The sequence below is a fragment of the Schistocerca cancellata genome, chromosome 6, assembly GCF_023864275.1.
Source record: "Schistocerca cancellata isolate TAMUIC-IGC-003103 chromosome 6, iqSchCanc2.1, whole genome shotgun sequence".
Classification (NCBI taxonomy): domain Eukaryota; kingdom Metazoa; phylum Arthropoda; class Insecta; order Orthoptera; family Acrididae; genus Schistocerca; species Schistocerca cancellata.
The window spans coordinates 614,514,525-614,528,960 of NC_064631.1; the positions used below are offsets into that span (position 1 = coordinate 614,514,525).

At 50.2% G+C, this 14,436-nt stretch overlaps 24 non-coding genes across 24 annotated transcripts; all 24 read left to right on the top strand.

Moving 5' to 3' along the window:
- The first annotated feature begins 34 nt into the window (after positions 1 to 34).
- Positions 35 to 108, top strand: Trnan-guu (transfer RNA asparagine (anticodon GUU)). Its single transcript has one exon. It is a non-coding gene; the product is annotated as a tRNA-Asn (tRNA).
- Positions 109 to 779: 671 nt separating this feature from the next.
- Positions 780 to 851, top strand: Trnat-cgu (transfer RNA threonine (anticodon CGU)). The gene has a single exon. It is a non-coding gene; the product is annotated as a tRNA-Thr (tRNA).
- Positions 852 to 1,184: 333 nt separating this feature from the next.
- Trnan-guu (transfer RNA asparagine (anticodon GUU)) lies at positions 1,185 to 1,258 on the top strand. Its single transcript has one exon. It is a non-coding gene; the product is annotated as a tRNA-Asn (tRNA).
- A 671-nt stretch (positions 1,259 to 1,929) lies between these two features.
- On the top strand, positions 1,930 to 2,001 carry Trnat-cgu (transfer RNA threonine (anticodon CGU)). Its single transcript has one exon. It is a non-coding gene; the product is annotated as a tRNA-Thr (tRNA).
- Positions 2,002 to 2,334: 333 nt separating this feature from the next.
- Positions 2,335 to 2,408, top strand: Trnan-guu (transfer RNA asparagine (anticodon GUU)). The gene has a single exon. It is a non-coding gene; the product is annotated as a tRNA-Asn (tRNA).
- Positions 2,409 to 3,079: 671 nt separating this feature from the next.
- On the top strand, positions 3,080 to 3,151 carry Trnat-cgu (transfer RNA threonine (anticodon CGU)). Its single transcript has one exon. It is a non-coding gene; the product is annotated as a tRNA-Thr (tRNA).
- A 333-nt stretch (positions 3,152 to 3,484) lies between these two features.
- Trnan-guu (transfer RNA asparagine (anticodon GUU)) lies at positions 3,485 to 3,558 on the top strand. The gene has a single exon. It is a non-coding gene; the product is annotated as a tRNA-Asn (tRNA).
- Positions 3,559 to 4,229: 671 nt separating this feature from the next.
- Trnat-cgu (transfer RNA threonine (anticodon CGU)) lies at positions 4,230 to 4,301 on the top strand. Its single transcript has one exon. It is a non-coding gene; the product is annotated as a tRNA-Thr (tRNA).
- Positions 4,302 to 4,634: 333 nt separating this feature from the next.
- Trnan-guu (transfer RNA asparagine (anticodon GUU)) lies at positions 4,635 to 4,708 on the top strand. The gene has a single exon. It is a non-coding gene; the product is annotated as a tRNA-Asn (tRNA).
- Positions 4,709 to 5,379: 671 nt separating this feature from the next.
- Trnat-cgu (transfer RNA threonine (anticodon CGU)) lies at positions 5,380 to 5,451 on the top strand. The gene has a single exon. It is a non-coding gene; the product is annotated as a tRNA-Thr (tRNA).
- Positions 5,452 to 5,784: 333 nt separating this feature from the next.
- On the top strand, positions 5,785 to 5,858 carry Trnan-guu (transfer RNA asparagine (anticodon GUU)). The gene has a single exon. It is a non-coding gene; the product is annotated as a tRNA-Asn (tRNA).
- A 671-nt stretch (positions 5,859 to 6,529) lies between these two features.
- Positions 6,530 to 6,601, top strand: Trnat-cgu (transfer RNA threonine (anticodon CGU)). Its single transcript has one exon. It is a non-coding gene; the product is annotated as a tRNA-Thr (tRNA).
- A 333-nt stretch (positions 6,602 to 6,934) lies between these two features.
- On the top strand, positions 6,935 to 7,008 carry Trnan-guu (transfer RNA asparagine (anticodon GUU)). The gene has a single exon. It is a non-coding gene; the product is annotated as a tRNA-Asn (tRNA).
- A 671-nt stretch (positions 7,009 to 7,679) lies between these two features.
- Trnat-cgu (transfer RNA threonine (anticodon CGU)) lies at positions 7,680 to 7,751 on the top strand. Its single transcript has one exon. It is a non-coding gene; the product is annotated as a tRNA-Thr (tRNA).
- Positions 7,752 to 8,084: 333 nt separating this feature from the next.
- On the top strand, positions 8,085 to 8,158 carry Trnan-guu (transfer RNA asparagine (anticodon GUU)). The gene has a single exon. It is a non-coding gene; the product is annotated as a tRNA-Asn (tRNA).
- A 671-nt stretch (positions 8,159 to 8,829) lies between these two features.
- Positions 8,830 to 8,901, top strand: Trnat-cgu (transfer RNA threonine (anticodon CGU)). Its single transcript has one exon. It is a non-coding gene; the product is annotated as a tRNA-Thr (tRNA).
- Positions 8,902 to 9,234: 333 nt separating this feature from the next.
- Trnan-guu (transfer RNA asparagine (anticodon GUU)) lies at positions 9,235 to 9,308 on the top strand. Its single transcript has one exon. It is a non-coding gene; the product is annotated as a tRNA-Asn (tRNA).
- A 671-nt stretch (positions 9,309 to 9,979) lies between these two features.
- On the top strand, positions 9,980 to 10,051 carry Trnat-cgu (transfer RNA threonine (anticodon CGU)). The gene has a single exon. It is a non-coding gene; the product is annotated as a tRNA-Thr (tRNA).
- Positions 10,052 to 10,384: 333 nt separating this feature from the next.
- Trnan-guu (transfer RNA asparagine (anticodon GUU)) lies at positions 10,385 to 10,458 on the top strand. Its single transcript has one exon. It is a non-coding gene; the product is annotated as a tRNA-Asn (tRNA).
- Positions 10,459 to 11,129: 671 nt separating this feature from the next.
- On the top strand, positions 11,130 to 11,201 carry Trnat-cgu (transfer RNA threonine (anticodon CGU)). Its single transcript has one exon. It is a non-coding gene; the product is annotated as a tRNA-Thr (tRNA).
- A 333-nt stretch (positions 11,202 to 11,534) lies between these two features.
- Trnan-guu (transfer RNA asparagine (anticodon GUU)) lies at positions 11,535 to 11,608 on the top strand. The gene has a single exon. It is a non-coding gene; the product is annotated as a tRNA-Asn (tRNA).
- Positions 11,609 to 12,279: 671 nt separating this feature from the next.
- Trnat-cgu (transfer RNA threonine (anticodon CGU)) lies at positions 12,280 to 12,351 on the top strand. Its single transcript has one exon. It is a non-coding gene; the product is annotated as a tRNA-Thr (tRNA).
- A 333-nt stretch (positions 12,352 to 12,684) lies between these two features.
- Positions 12,685 to 12,758, top strand: Trnan-guu (transfer RNA asparagine (anticodon GUU)). Its single transcript has one exon. It is a non-coding gene; the product is annotated as a tRNA-Asn (tRNA).
- Positions 12,759 to 13,429: 671 nt separating this feature from the next.
- Trnat-cgu (transfer RNA threonine (anticodon CGU)) lies at positions 13,430 to 13,501 on the top strand. The gene has a single exon. It is a non-coding gene; the product is annotated as a tRNA-Thr (tRNA).
- The last annotated feature ends 935 nt before the right edge of the window (positions 13,502 to 14,436 follow it).

Here is a 14,436-nt window from a genome sequence, read left to right on the forward strand (position 1 = left end):
TTGATGAAGAGAGCAGAAGTGACCGAAAGTTAAGGCCTCCGTGGCGCAATCGGCTAGCGCGTTCGGCTGTTAACCGAAAGGTTGGTGGTTCGAGCCCACCCGGGGGCGAAATCGTTTTAATCGCCACCGAGGTGAGGACGTATGTCCACTTTGATAGAGATACACAGCTAGTGTGACAATTTGGCTGTGTTTGAATGATGCCACCCAGCCTTATACACATTCAGCCACGTGACAGTGGAGGTAAAAACATGGCCCTATGCGGACGTTCTACCGTTTTCCTATTAATTCGGCATGTGTGACACTGCAGTAGAGCGACGACCACTACAAAAGATGTATTATTTACATTTCATTTCGGCGTATACACCGCGAGTGCCATATGACAGGGCCTCTCTCTCGATGTCGATCTGCATTTGGCGTCTCTTAAGTGTCGGTCTGCAGTAGGCCGCTGTTGGCCGAGCGGCGTGCAGTCGCCTTACATGAAGCCCCCAGTGCCACTGTGGACGATGTAGCCAGAGAGAGGAGTCGAAAGGCGCGTTTCACAGTAGAGCCACGCTATCCCACAAGCTGTGCACTAGGTCAAGTTTTGCGCAGACCGCAAACCTTTGGTGGCTTGACGCTCGTCGTCGATCGTAAGGGTGAAACAGTGAAGAGAGTTGGAAAACGGTAAGGTGGACACCTCCAGCAGCATCTGTGTGTCAAATCCGATATCTGGTCGAGGGCTGTAAGATTCAGTATGATGACGTGACAAGTCGGGAGTAGCTCACGAACGCAAAGCTGCGGCCTTCTTAGCTCAGTGGTAGAGCACTGGTCTCGTAAACCAGGGGTCGTGAGTTCGACCCTCACAGAAGGCATTCATTTTTTTAACTTTGCTGCTGAGAGCAGAGCTAGCTCGAGCAGCATCTAACAGATGGCAGTGCACTGAATGAAGGGGAAGTTCTACAACCGATAAAGAGTGCTCTACTTGCATCAGAGGTTTACTGGATGTGTAGGCGGAACACTGTTTTGTATGCATTTTGTAGTATAATGTCATGCTTGGCGATGTCATTCGTTTATGAGCCCCACTACAGTGTGCATGCACGTTATCCATGTGAAGAGGCGTAAGCAGATACTACCATTCTGCGAGGTGCCTGCGAAAAGTACACGAGTTGCATTGATGAAGAGAGCAGAAGTGACCGAAAGTTAAGGCCTCCGTGGCGCAATCGGCTAGCGCGTTCGGCTGTTAACCGAAAGGTTGGTGGTTCGAGCCCACCCGGGGGCGAAATCGTTTTAATCGCCACCGAGGTGAGGACGTATGTCCACTTTGATAGAGATACACAGCTAGTGTGACAATTTGGCTGTGTTTGAATGATGCCACCCAGCCTTATACACATTCAGCCACGTGACAGTGGAGGTAAAAACATGGCCCTATGCGGACGTTCTACCGTTTTCCTATTAATTCGGCATGTGTGACACTGCAGTAGAGCGACGACCACTACAAAAGATGTATTATTTACATTTCATTTCGGCGTATACACCGCGAGTGCCATATGACAGGGCCTCTCTCTCGATGTCGATCTGCATTTGGCGTCTCTTAAGTGTCGGTCTGCAGTAGGCCGCTGTTGGCCGAGCGGCGTGCAGTCGCCTTACATGAAGCCCCCAGTGCCACTGTGGACGATGTAGCCAGAGAGAGGAGTCGAAAGGCGCGTTTCACAGTAGAGCCACGCTATCCCACAAGCTGTGCACTAGGTCAAGTTTTGCGCAGACCGCAAACCTTTGGTGGCTTGACGCTCGTCGTCGATCGTAAGGGTGAAACAGTGAAGAGAGTTGGAAAACGGTAAGGTGGACACCTCCAGCAGCATCTGTGTGTCAAATCCGATATCTGGTCGAGGGCTGTAAGATTCAGTATGATGACGTGACAAGTCGGGAGTAGCTCACGAACGCAAAGCTGCGGCCTTCTTAGCTCAGTGGTAGAGCACTGGTCTCGTAAACCAGGGGTCGTGAGTTCGACCCTCACAGAAGGCATTCATTTTTTTAACTTTGCTGCTGAGAGCAGAGCTAGCTCGAGCAGCATCTAACAGATGGCAGTGCACTGAATGAAGGGGAAGTTCTACAACCGATAAAGAGTGCTCTACTTGCATCAGAGGTTTACTGGATGTGTAGGCGGAACACTGTTTTGTATGCATTTTGTAGTATAATGTCATGCTTGGCGATGTCATTCGTTTATGAGCCCCACTACAGTGTGCATGCACGTTATCCATGTGAAGAGGCGTAAGCAGATACTACCATTCTGCGAGGTGCCTGCGAAAAGTACACGAGTTGCATTGATGAAGAGAGCAGAAGTGACCGAAAGTTAAGGCCTCCGTGGCGCAATCGGCTAGCGCGTTCGGCTGTTAACCGAAAGGTTGGTGGTTCGAGCCCACCCGGGGGCGAAATCGTTTTAATCGCCACCGAGGTGAGGACGTATGTCCACTTTGATAGAGATACACAGCTAGTGTGACAATTTGGCTGTGTTTGAATGATGCCACCCAGCCTTATACACATTCAGCCACGTGACAGTGGAGGTAAAAACATGGCCCTATGCGGACGTTCTACCGTTTTCCTATTAATTCGGCATGTGTGACACTGCAGTAGAGCGACGACCACTACAAAAGATGTATTATTTACATTTCATTTCGGCGTATACACCGCGAGTGCCATATGACAGGGCCTCTCTCTCGATGTCGATCTGCATTTGGCGTCTCTTAAGTGTCGGTCTGCAGTAGGCCGCTGTTGGCCGAGCGGCGTGCAGTCGCCTTACATGAAGCCCCCAGTGCCACTGTGGACGATGTAGCCAGAGAGAGGAGTCGAAAGGCGCGTTTCACAGTAGAGCCACGCTATCCCACAAGCTGTGCACTAGGTCAAGTTTTGCGTAGACCGCAAACCTTTGGTGGCTTGACGCTCGTCGTCGATCGTAAGGGTGAAACAGTGAAGAGAGTTGGAAAACGGTAAGGTGGACACCTCCAGCAGCATCTGTGTGTCAAATCCGATATCTGGTCGAGGGCTGTAAGATTCAGTATGATGACGTGACAAGTCGGGAGTAGCTCACGAACGCAAAGCTGCGGCCTTCTTAGCTCAGTGGTAGAGCACTGGTCTCGTAAACCAGGGGTCGTGAGTTCGACCCTCACAGAAGGCATTCATTTTTTTAACTTTGCTGCTGAGAGCAGAGCTAGCTCGAGCAGCATCTAACAGATGGCAGTGCACTGAATGAAGGGGAAGTTCTACAACCGATAAAGAGTGCTCTACTTGCATCAGAGGTTTACTGGATGTGTAGGCGGAACACTGTTTTGTATGCATTTTGTAGTATAATGTCATGCTTGGCGATGTCATTCGTTTATGAGCCCCACTACAGTGTGCATGCACGTTATCCATGTGAAGAGGCGTAAGCAGATACTACCATTCTGCGAGGTGCCTGCGAAAAGTACACGAGTTGCATTGATGAAGAGAGCAGAAGTGACCGAAAGTTAAGGCCTCCGTGGCGCAATCGGCTAGCGCGTTCGGCTGTTAACCGAAAGGTTGGTGGTTCGAGCCCACCCGGGGGCGAAATCGTTTTAATCGCCACCGAGGTGAGGACGTATGTCCACTTTGATAGAGATACACAGCTAGTGTGACAATTTGGCTGTGTTTGAATGATGCCACCCAGCCTTATACACATTCAGCCACGTGACAGTGGAGGTAAAAACATGGCCCTATGCGGACGTTCTACCGTTTTCCTATTAATTCGGCATGTGTGACACTGCAGTAGAGCGACGACCACTACAAAAGATGTATTATTTACATTTCATTTCGGCGTATACACCGCGAGTGCCATATGACAGGGCCTCTCTCTCGATGTCGATCTGCATTTGGCGTCTCTTAAGTGTCGGTCTGCAGTAGGCCGCTGTTGGCCGAGCGGCGTGCAGTCGCCTTACATGAAGCCCCCAGTGCCACTGTGGACGATGTAGCCAGAGAGAGGAGTCGAAAGGCGCGTTTCACAGTAGAGCCACGCTATCCCACAAGCTGTGCACTAGGTCAAGTTTTGCGCAGACCGCAAATCTTTGGTGGCTTGACGCTCGTCGTCGATCGTAAGGGTGAAACAGTGAAGAGAGTTGGAAAACGGTAAGGTGGACACCTCCAGCAGCATCTGTGTGTCAAATCCGATATCTGGTCGAGGGCTGTAAGATTCAGTATGATGACGTGACAAGTCGGGAGTAGCTCACGAACGCAAAGCTGCGGCCTTCTTAGCTCAGTGGTAGAGCACTGGTCTCGTAAACCAGGGGTCGTGAGTTCGACCCTCACAGAAGGCATTCATTTTTTTAACTTTGCTGCTGAGAGCAGAGCTAGCTCGAGCAGCATCTAACAGATGGCAGTGCACTGAATGAAGGGGAAGTTCTACAACCGATAAAGAGTGCTCTACTTGCATCAGAGGTTTACTGGATGTGTAGGCGGAACACTGTTTTGTATGCATTTTGTAGTATAATGTCATGCTTGGCGATGTCATTCGTTTATGAGCCCCACTACAGTGTGCATGCACGTTATCCATGTGAAGAGGCGTAAGCAGATACTACCATTCTGCGAGGTGCCTGCGAAAAGTACACGAGTTGCATTGATGAAGAGAGCAGAAGTGACCGAAAGTTAAGGCCTCCGTGGCGCAATCGGCTAGCGCGTTCGGCTGTTAACCGAAAGGTTGGTGGTTCGAGCCCACCCGGGGGCGAAATCGTTTTAATCGCCACCGAGGTGAGGACGTATGTCCACTTTGATAGAGATACACAGCTAGTGTGACAATTTGGCTGTGTTTGAATGATGCCACCCAGCCTTATACACATTCAGCCACGTGACAGTGGAGGTAAAAACATGGCCCTATGCGGACGTTCTACCGTTTTCCTATTAATTCGGCATGTGTGACACTGCAGTAGAGCGACGACCACTACAAAAGATGTATTATTTACATTTCATTTCGGCGTATACACCGCGAGTGCCATATGACAGGGCCTCTCTCTCGATGTCGATCTGCATTTGGCGTCTCTTAAGTGTCGGTCTGCAGTAGGCCGCTGTTGGCCGAGCGGCGTGCAGTCGCCTTACATGAAGCCCCCAGTGCCACTGTGGACGATGTAGCCAGAGAGAGGAGTCGAAAGGCGCGTTTCACAGTAGAGCCACGCTATCCCACAAGCTGTGCACTAGGTCAAGTTTTGCGCAGACCGCAAACCTTTGGTGGCTTGACGCTCGTCGTCGATCGTAAGGGTGAAACAGTGAAGAGAGTTGGAAAACGGTAAGGTGGACACCTCCAGCAGCATCTGTGTGTCAAATCCGATATCTGGTCGAGGGCTGTAAGATTCAGTATGATGACGTGACAAGTCGGGAGTAGCTCACGAACGCAAAGCTGCGGCCTTCTTAGCTCAGTGGTAGAGCACTGGTCTCGTAAACCAGGGGTCGTGAGTTCGACCCTCACAGAAGGCATTCATTTTTTTAACTTTGCTGCTGAGAGCAGAGCTAGCTCGAGCAGCATCTAACAGATGGCAGTGCACTGAATGAAGGGGAAGTTCTACAACCGATAAAGAGTGCTCTACTTGCATCAGAGGTTTACTGGATGTGTAGGCGGAACACTGTTTTGTATGCATTTTGTAGTATAATGTCATGCTTGGCGATGTCATTCGTTTATGAGCCCCACTACAGTGTGCATGCACGTTATCCATGTGAAGAGGCGTAAGCAGATACTACCATTCTGCGAGGTGCCTGCGAAAAGTACACGAGTTGCATTGATGAAGAGAGCAGAAGTGACCGAAAGTTAAGGCCTCCGTGGCGCAATCGGCTAGCGCGTTCGGCTGTTAACCGAAAGGTTGGTGGTTCGAGCCCACCCGGGGGCGAAATCGTTTTAATCGCCACCGAGGTGAGGACGTATGTCCACTTTGATAGAGATACACAGCTAGTGTGACAATTTGGCTGTGTTTGAATGATGCCACCCAGCCTTATACACATTCAGCCACGTGACAGTGGAGGTAAAAACATGGCCCTATGCGGACGTTCTACCGTTTTCCTATTAATTCGGCATGTGTGACACTGCAGTAGAGCGACGACCACTACAAAAGATGTATTATTTACATTTCATTTCGGCGTATACACCGCGAGTGCCATATGACAGGGCCTCTCTCTCGATGTCGATCTGCATTTGGCGTCTCTTAAGTGTCGGTCTGCAGTAGGCCGCTGTTGGCCGAGCGGCGTGCAGTCGCCTTACATGAAGCCCCCAGTGCCACTGTGGACGATGTAGCCAGAGAGAGGAGTCGAAAGGCGCGTTTCACAGTAGAGCCACGCTATCCCACAAGCTGTGCACTAGGTCAAGTTTTGCGCAGACCGCAAACCTTTGGTGGCTTGACGCTCGTCGTCGATCGTAAGGGTGAAACAGTGAAGAGAGTTGGAAAACGGTAAGGTGGACACCTCCAGCAGCATCTGTGTGTCAAATCCGATATCTGGTCGAGGGCTGTAAGATTCAGTATGATGACGTGACAAGTCGGGAGTAGCTCACGAACGCAAAGCTGCGGCCTTCTTAGCTCAGTGGTAGAGCACTGGTCTCGTAAACCAGGGGTCGTGAGTTCGACCCTCACAGAAGGCATTCATTTTTTTAACTTTGCTGCTGAGAGCAGAGCTAGCTCGAGCAGCATCTAACAGATGGCAGTGCACTGAATGAAGGGGAAGTTCTACAACCGATAAAGAGTGCTCTACTTGCATCAGAGGTTTACTGGATGTGTAGGCGGAACACTGTTTTGTATGCATTTTGTAGTATAATGTCATGCTTGGCGATGTCATTCGTTTATGAGCCCCACTACAGTGTGCATGCACGTTATCCATGTGAAGAGGCGTAAGCAGATACTACCATTCTGCGAGGTGCCTGCGAAAAGTACACGAGTTGCATTGATGAAGAGAGCAGAAGTGACCGAAAGTTAAGGCCTCCGTGGCGCAATCGGCTAGCGCGTTCGGCTGTTAACCGAAAGGTTGGTGGTTCGAGCCCACCCGGGGGCGAAATCGTTTTAATCGCCACCGAGGTGAGGACGTATGTCCACTTTGATAGAGATACACAGCCAGTGTGACAATTTGGCTGTGTTTGAATGATGCCACCCAGCCTTATACACATTCAGCCACGTGACAGTGGAGGTAAAAACATGGCCCTATGCGGACGTTCTACCGTTTTCCTCTTAATTCGGCATGTGTGACACTGCAGTAGAGCGACGACCACTACAAAAGATGTATTATTTACATTTCATTTCGGCGTATACACCGCGAGTGCCATATGACAGGGCCTCTCTCTCGATGTCGATCTGCATTTGGCGTCTCTTAAGTGTCGGTCTGCAGTAGGCCGCTGTTGGCCGAGCGGCGTGCAGTCGCCTTACATGAAGCCCCCAGTGCCACTGTGGACGATGTAGCCAGAGAGAGGAGTCGAAAGGCGCGTTTCACAGTAGAGCCACGCTATCCCACAAGCTGTGCACTAGGTCAAGTTTTGCGCAGACCGCAAACCTTTGGTGGCTTGACGCTCGTCGTCGATCGTAAGGGTGAAACAGTGAAGAGAGTTGGAAAACGGTAAGGTGGACACCTCCAGCAGCATCTGTGTGTCAAATCCGATATCTGGTCGAGGGCTGTAAGATTCAGTATGATGACGTGACAAGTCGGGAGTAGCTCACGAACGCAAAGCTGCGGCCTTCTTAGCTCAGTGGTAGAGCACTGGTCTCGTAAACCAGGGGTCGTGAGTTCGACCCTCACAGAAGGCATTCATTTTTTTAACTTTGCTGCTGAGAGCAGAGCTAGCTCGAGCAGCATCTAACAGATGGCAGTGCACTGAATGAAGGGGAAGTTCTACAACCGATAAAGAGTGCTCTACTTGCATCAGAGGTTTACTGGATGTGTAGGCGGAACACTGTTTTGTATGCATTTTGTAGTATAATGTCATGCTTGGCGATGTCATTCGTTTATGAGCCCCACTACAGTGTGCATGCACGTTATCCATGTGAAGAGGCGTAAGCAGATACTACCATTCTGCGAGGTGCCTGCGAAAAGTACACGAGTTGCATTGATGAAGAGAGCAGAAGTGACCGAAAGTTAAGGCCTCCGTGGCGCAATCGGCTAGCGCGTTCGGCTGTTAACCGAAAGGTTGGTGGTTCGAGCCCACCCGGGGGCGAAATCGTTTTAATCGCCACCGAGGTGAGGACGTATGTCCACTTTGATAGAGATACACAGCTAGTGTGACAATTTGGCTGTGTTTGAATGATGCCACCCAGCCTTATACACATTCAGCCACGTGACAGTGGAGGTAAAAACATGGCCCTATGCGGACGTTCTACCGTTTTCCTATTAATTCGGCATGTGTGACACTGCAGTAGAGCGACGACCACTACAAAAGATGTATTATTTACATTTCATTTCGGCGTATACACCGCGAGTGCCATATGACAGGGCCTCTCTCTCGATGTCGATCTGCATTTGGCGTCTCTTAAGTGTCGGTCTGCAGTAGGCCGCTGTTGGCCGAGCGGCGTGCAGTCGCCTTACATGAAGCCCCCAGTGCCACTGTGGACGATGTAGCCAGAGAGAGGAGTCGAAAGGCGCGTTTCACAGTAGAGCCACGCTATCCCACAAGCTGTGCACTAGGTCAAGTTTTGCGCAGACCGCAAACCTTTGGTGGCTTGACGCTCGTCGTCGATCGTAAGGGTGAAACAGTGAAGAGAGTTGGAAAACGGTAAGGTGGACACCTCCAGCAGCATCTGTGTGTCAAATCCGATATCTGGTCGAGGGCTGTAAGATTCAGTATGATGACGTGACAAGTCGGGAGTAGCTCACGAACGCAAAGCTGCGGCCTTCTTAGCTCAGTGGTAGAGCACTGGTCTCGTAAACCAGGGGTCGTGAGTTCGACCCTCACAGAAGGCATTCATTTTTTTAACTTTGCTGCTGAGAGCAGAGCTAGCTCGAGCAGCATCTAACAGATGGCAGTGCACTGAATGAAGGGGAAGTTCTACAACCGATAAAGAGTGCTCTACTTGCATCAGAGGTTTACTGGATGTGTAGGCGGAACACTGTTTTGTATGCATTTTGTAGTATAATGTCATGCTTGGCGATGTCATTCGTTTATGAGCCCCACTACAGTGTGCATGCACGTTATCCATGTGAAGAGGCGTAAGCAGATACTACCATTCTGCGAGGTGCCTGCGAAAAGTACACGAGTTGCATTGATGAAGAGAGCAGAAGTGACCGAAAGTTAAGGCCTCCGTGGCGCAATCGGCTAGCGCGTTCGGCTGTTAACCGAAAGGTTGGTGGTTCGAGCCCACCCGGGGGCGAAATCGTTTTAATCGCCACCGAGGTGAGGACGTATGTCCACTTTGATAGAGATACACAGCCAGTGTGACAATTTGGCTGTGTTTGAATGATGCCACCCAGCCTTATACACATTCAGCCACGTGACAGTGGAGGTAAAAACATGGCCCTATGCGGACGTTCTACCGTTTTCCTCTTAATTCGGCATGTGTGACACTGCAGTAGAGCGACGACCACTACAAAAGATGTATTATTTACATTTCATTTCGGCGTATACACCGCGAGTGCCATATGACAGGGCCTCTCTCTCGATGTCGATCTGCATTTGGCGTCTCTTAAGTGTCGGTCTGCAGTAGGCCGCTGTTGGCCGAGCGGCGTGCAGTCGCCTTACATGAAGCCCCCAGTGCCACTGTGGACGATGTAGCCAGAGAGAGGAGTCGAAAGGCGCGTTTCACAGTAGAGCCACGCTATCCCACAAGCTGTGCACTAGGTCAAGTTTTGCGCAGACCGCAAACCTTTGGTGGCTTGACGCTCGTCGTCGATCGTAAGGGTGAAACAGTGAAGAGAGTTGGAAAACGGTAAGGTGGACACCTCCAGCAGCATCTGTGTGTCAAATCCGATATCTGGTCGAGGGCTGTAAGATTCAGTATGATGACGTGACAAGTCGGGAGTAGCTCACGAACGCAAAGCTGCGGCCTTCTTAGCTCAGTGGTAGAGCACTGGTCTCGTAAACCAGGGGTCGTGAGTTCGACCCTCACAGAAGGCATTCATTTTTTTAACTTTGCTGCTGAGAGCAGAGCTAGCTCGAGCAGCATCTAACAGATGGCAGTGCACTGAATGAAGGGGAAGTTCTACAACCGATAAAGAGTGCTCTACTTGCATCAGAGGTTTACTGGATGTGTAGGCGGAACACTGTTTTGTATGCATTTTGTAGTATAATGTCATGCTTGGCGATGTCATTCGTTTATGAGCCCCACTACAGTGTGCATGCACGTTATCCATGTGAAGAGGCGTAAGCAGATACTACCATTCTGCGAGGTGCCTGCGAAAAGTACACGAGTTGCATTGATGAAGAGAGCAGAAGTGACCGAAAGTTAAGGCCTCCGTGGCGCAATCGGCTAGCGCGTTCGGCTGTTAACCGAAAGGTTGGTGGTTCGAGCCCACCCGGGGGCGAAATCGTTTTAATCGCCACCGAGGTGAGGACGTATGTCCACTTTGATAGAGATACACAGCTAGTGTGACAATTTGGCTGTGTTTGAATGATGCCACCCAGCCTTATACACATTCAGCCACGTGACAGTGGAGGTAAAAACATGGCCCTATGCGGACGTTCTACCGTTTTCCTATTAATTCGGCATGTGTGACACTGCAGTAGAGCGACGACCACTACAAAAGATGTATTATTTACATTTCATTTCGGCGTATACACCGCGAGTGCCATATGACAGGGCCTCTCTCTCGATGTCGATCTGCATTTGGCGTCTCTTAAGTGTCGGTCTGCAGTAGGCCGCTGTTGGCCGAGCGGCGTGCAGTCGCCTTACATGAAGCCCCCAGTGCCACTGTGGACGATGTAGCCAGAGAGAGGAGTCGAAAGGCGCGTTTCACAGTAGAGCCACGCTATCCCACAAGCTGTGCACTAGGTCAAGTTTTGCGCAGACCGCAAACCTTTGGTGGCTTGACGCTCGTCGTCGATCGTAAGGGTGAAACAGTGAAGAGAGTTGGAAAACGGTAAGGTGGACACCTCCAGCAGCATCTGTGTGTCAAATCCGATATCTGGTCGAGGGCTGTAAGATTCAGTATGATGACGTGACAAGTCGGGAGTAGCTCACGAACGCAAAGCTGCGGCCTTCTTAGCTCAGTGGTAGAGCACTGGTCTCGTAAACCAGGGGTCGTGAGTTCGACCCTCACAGAAGGCATTCATTTTTTTAACTTTGCTGCTGAGAGCAGAGCTAGCTCGAGCAGCATCTAACAGATGGCAGTGCACTGAATGAAGGGGAAGTTCTACAACCGATAAAGAGTGCTCTACTTGCATCAGAGGTTTACTGGATGTGTAGGCGGAACACTGTTTTGTATGCATTTTGTAGTATAATGTCATGCTTGGCGATGTCATTCGTTTATGAGCCCCACTACAGTGTGCATGCACGTTATCCATGTGAAGAGGCGTAAGCAGATACTACCATTCTGCGAGGTGCCTGCGAAAAGTACACGAGTTGCATTGATGAAGAGAGCAGAAGTGACCGAAAGTTAAGGCCTCCGTGGCGCAATCGGCTAGCGCGTTCGGCTGTTAACCGAAAGGTTGGTGGTTCGAGCCCACCCGGGGGCGAAATCGTTTTAATCGCCACCGAGGTGAGGACGTATGTCCACTTTGATAGAGATACACAGCCAGTGTGACAATTTGGCTGTGTTTGAATGATGCCACCCAGCCTTATACACATTCAGCCACGTGACAGTGGAGGTAAAAACATGGCCCTATGCGGACGTTCTACCGTTTTCCTCTTAATTCGGCATGTGTGACACTGCAGTAGAGCGACGACCACTACAAAAGATGTATTATTTACATTTCATTTCGGCGTATACACCGCGAGTGCCATATGACAGGGCCTCTCTCTCGATGTCGATCTGCATTTGGCGTCTCTTAAGTGTCGGTCTGCAGTAGGCCGCTGTTGGCCGAGCGGCGTGCAGTCGCCTTACATGAAGCCCCCAGTGCCACTGTGGACGATGTAGCCAGAGAGAGGAGTCGAAAGGCGCGTTTCACAGTAGAGCCACGCTATCCCACAAGCTGTGCACTAGGTCAAGTTTTGCGCAGACCGCAAACCTTTGGTGGCTTGACGCTCGTCGTCGATCGTAAGGGTGAAACAGTGAAGAGAGTTGGAAAACGGTAAGGTGGACACCTCCAGCAGCATCTGTGTGTCAAATCCGATATCTGGTCGAGGGCTGTAAGATTCAGTATGATGACGTGACAAGTCGGGAGTAGCTCACGAACGCAAAGCTGCGGCCTTCTTAGCTCAGTGGTAGAGCACTGGTCTCGTAAACCAGGGGTCGTGAGTTCGACCCTCACAGAAGGCATTCATTTTTTTAACTTTGCTGCTGAGAGCAGAGCTAGCTCGAGCAGCATCTAACAGATGGCAGTGCACTGAATGAAGGGGAAGTTCTACAACCGATAAAGAGTGCTCTACTTGCATCAGAGGTTTACTGGATGTGTAGGCGGAACACTGTTTTGTATGCATTTTGTAGTATAATGTCATGCTTGGCGATGTCATTCGTTTATGAGCCCCACTACAGTGTGCATGCACGTTATCCATGTGAAGAGGCGTAAGCAGATACTACCATTCTGCGAGGTGCCTGCGAAAAGTACACGAGTTGCATTGATGAAGAGAGCAGAAGTGACCGAAAGTTAAGGCCTCCGTGGCGCAATCGGCTAGCGCGTTCGGCTGTTAACCGAAAGGTTGGTGGTTCGAGCCCACCCGGGGGCGAAATCGTTTTAATCGCCACCGAGGTGAGGACGTATGTCCACTTTGATAGAGATACACAGCCAGTGTGACAATTTGGCTGTGTTTGAATGATGCCACCCAGCCTTATACACATTCAGCCACGTGACAGTGGAGGTAAAAACATGGCCCTATGCGGACGTTCTACCGTTTTCCTCTTAATTCGGCATGTGTGACACTGCAGTAGAGCGACGACCACTACAAAAGATGTATTATTTACATTTCATTTCGGCGTATACACCGCGAGTGCCATATGACAGGGCCTCTCTCTCGATGTCGATCTGCATTTGGCGTCTCTTAAGTGTCGGTCTGCAGTAGGCCGCTGTTGGCCGAGCGGCGTGCAGTCGCCTTACATGAAGCCCCCAGTGCCACTGTGGACGATGTAGCCAGAGAGAGGAGTCGAAAGGCGCGTTTCACAGTAGAGCCACGCTATCCCACAAGCTGTGCACTAGGTCAAGTTTTGCGCAGACCGCAAACCTTTGGTGGCTTGACGCTCGTCGTCGATCGTAAGGGTGAAACAGTGAAGAGAGTTGGAAAACGGTAAGGTGGACACCTCCAGCAGCATCTGTGTGTCAAATCCGATATCTGGTCGAGGGCTGTAAGATTCAGTATGATGACGTGACAAGTCGGGAGTAGCTCACGAACGCAAAGCTGCGGCCTTCTTAGCTCAGTGGTAGAGCACTGGTCTCGTAAACCAGGGGTCGTGAGTTCGACCCTCACAGAAGGCATTCATTTTTTTAACTTTGCTGCTGAGAGCAGAGCTAGCTCGAGCAGCATCTAACAGATGGCAGTGCACTGAATGAAGGGGAAGTTCTACAACCGATAAAGAGTGCTCTACTTGCATCAGAGGTTTACTGGATGTGTAGGCGGAACACTGTTTTGTATGCATTTTGTAGTATAATGTCATGCTTGGCGATGTCATTCGTTTATGAGCCCCACTACAGTGTGCATGCACGTTATCCATGTGAAGAGGCGTAAGCAGATACTACCATTCTGCGAGGTGCCTGCGAAAAGTACACGAGTTGCATTGATGAAGAGAGCAGAAGTGACCGAAAGTTAAGGCCTCCGTGGCGCAATCGGCTAGCGCGTTCGGTCTTTTTTCCACGTGGAATTCTTGTTCATGTAATTTTGGTTATTGTTATTTATTAGTTTTTATTCAACAGCTTCCATTTAGTCATATGTTTTTGGTCCATGTTATTACAGTCAGCATTTGTATTTATCATTTTGCTTGAATTTCATTTTACTTATAATTGCTGCTTTAGTTTAAATCGTTATCCACGTTATTTTCTCCATAGTACCGTTTTCCTATTAATTCGGCATGTGTGACACTGCAGTAGAGCGACGACCACTACAAAAGATGTATTATTTACATTTCATTTCGGCGTATACACCGCGAGTGCCATATGACAGGGCCTCTCTCTCGATGTCGATCTGCATTTGGCGTCTCTTAAGTGTCGGTCTGCAGTAGGCCGCTGTTGGCCGAGCGGCGTGCAGTCGCCTTACATGAAGCCCCCAGTGCCACTGTGGACGATGTAGCCAGAGAGAGGAGTCGAAAGGCGCGTTTCACAGTAGAGCCACGCTATCCCACAAGCTGTGCACTAGGTCAAGTTTTGCGCAGACCGCAAACCTTTGGTGGCTTGACGCTCGTCGTCGATCGTAAGGG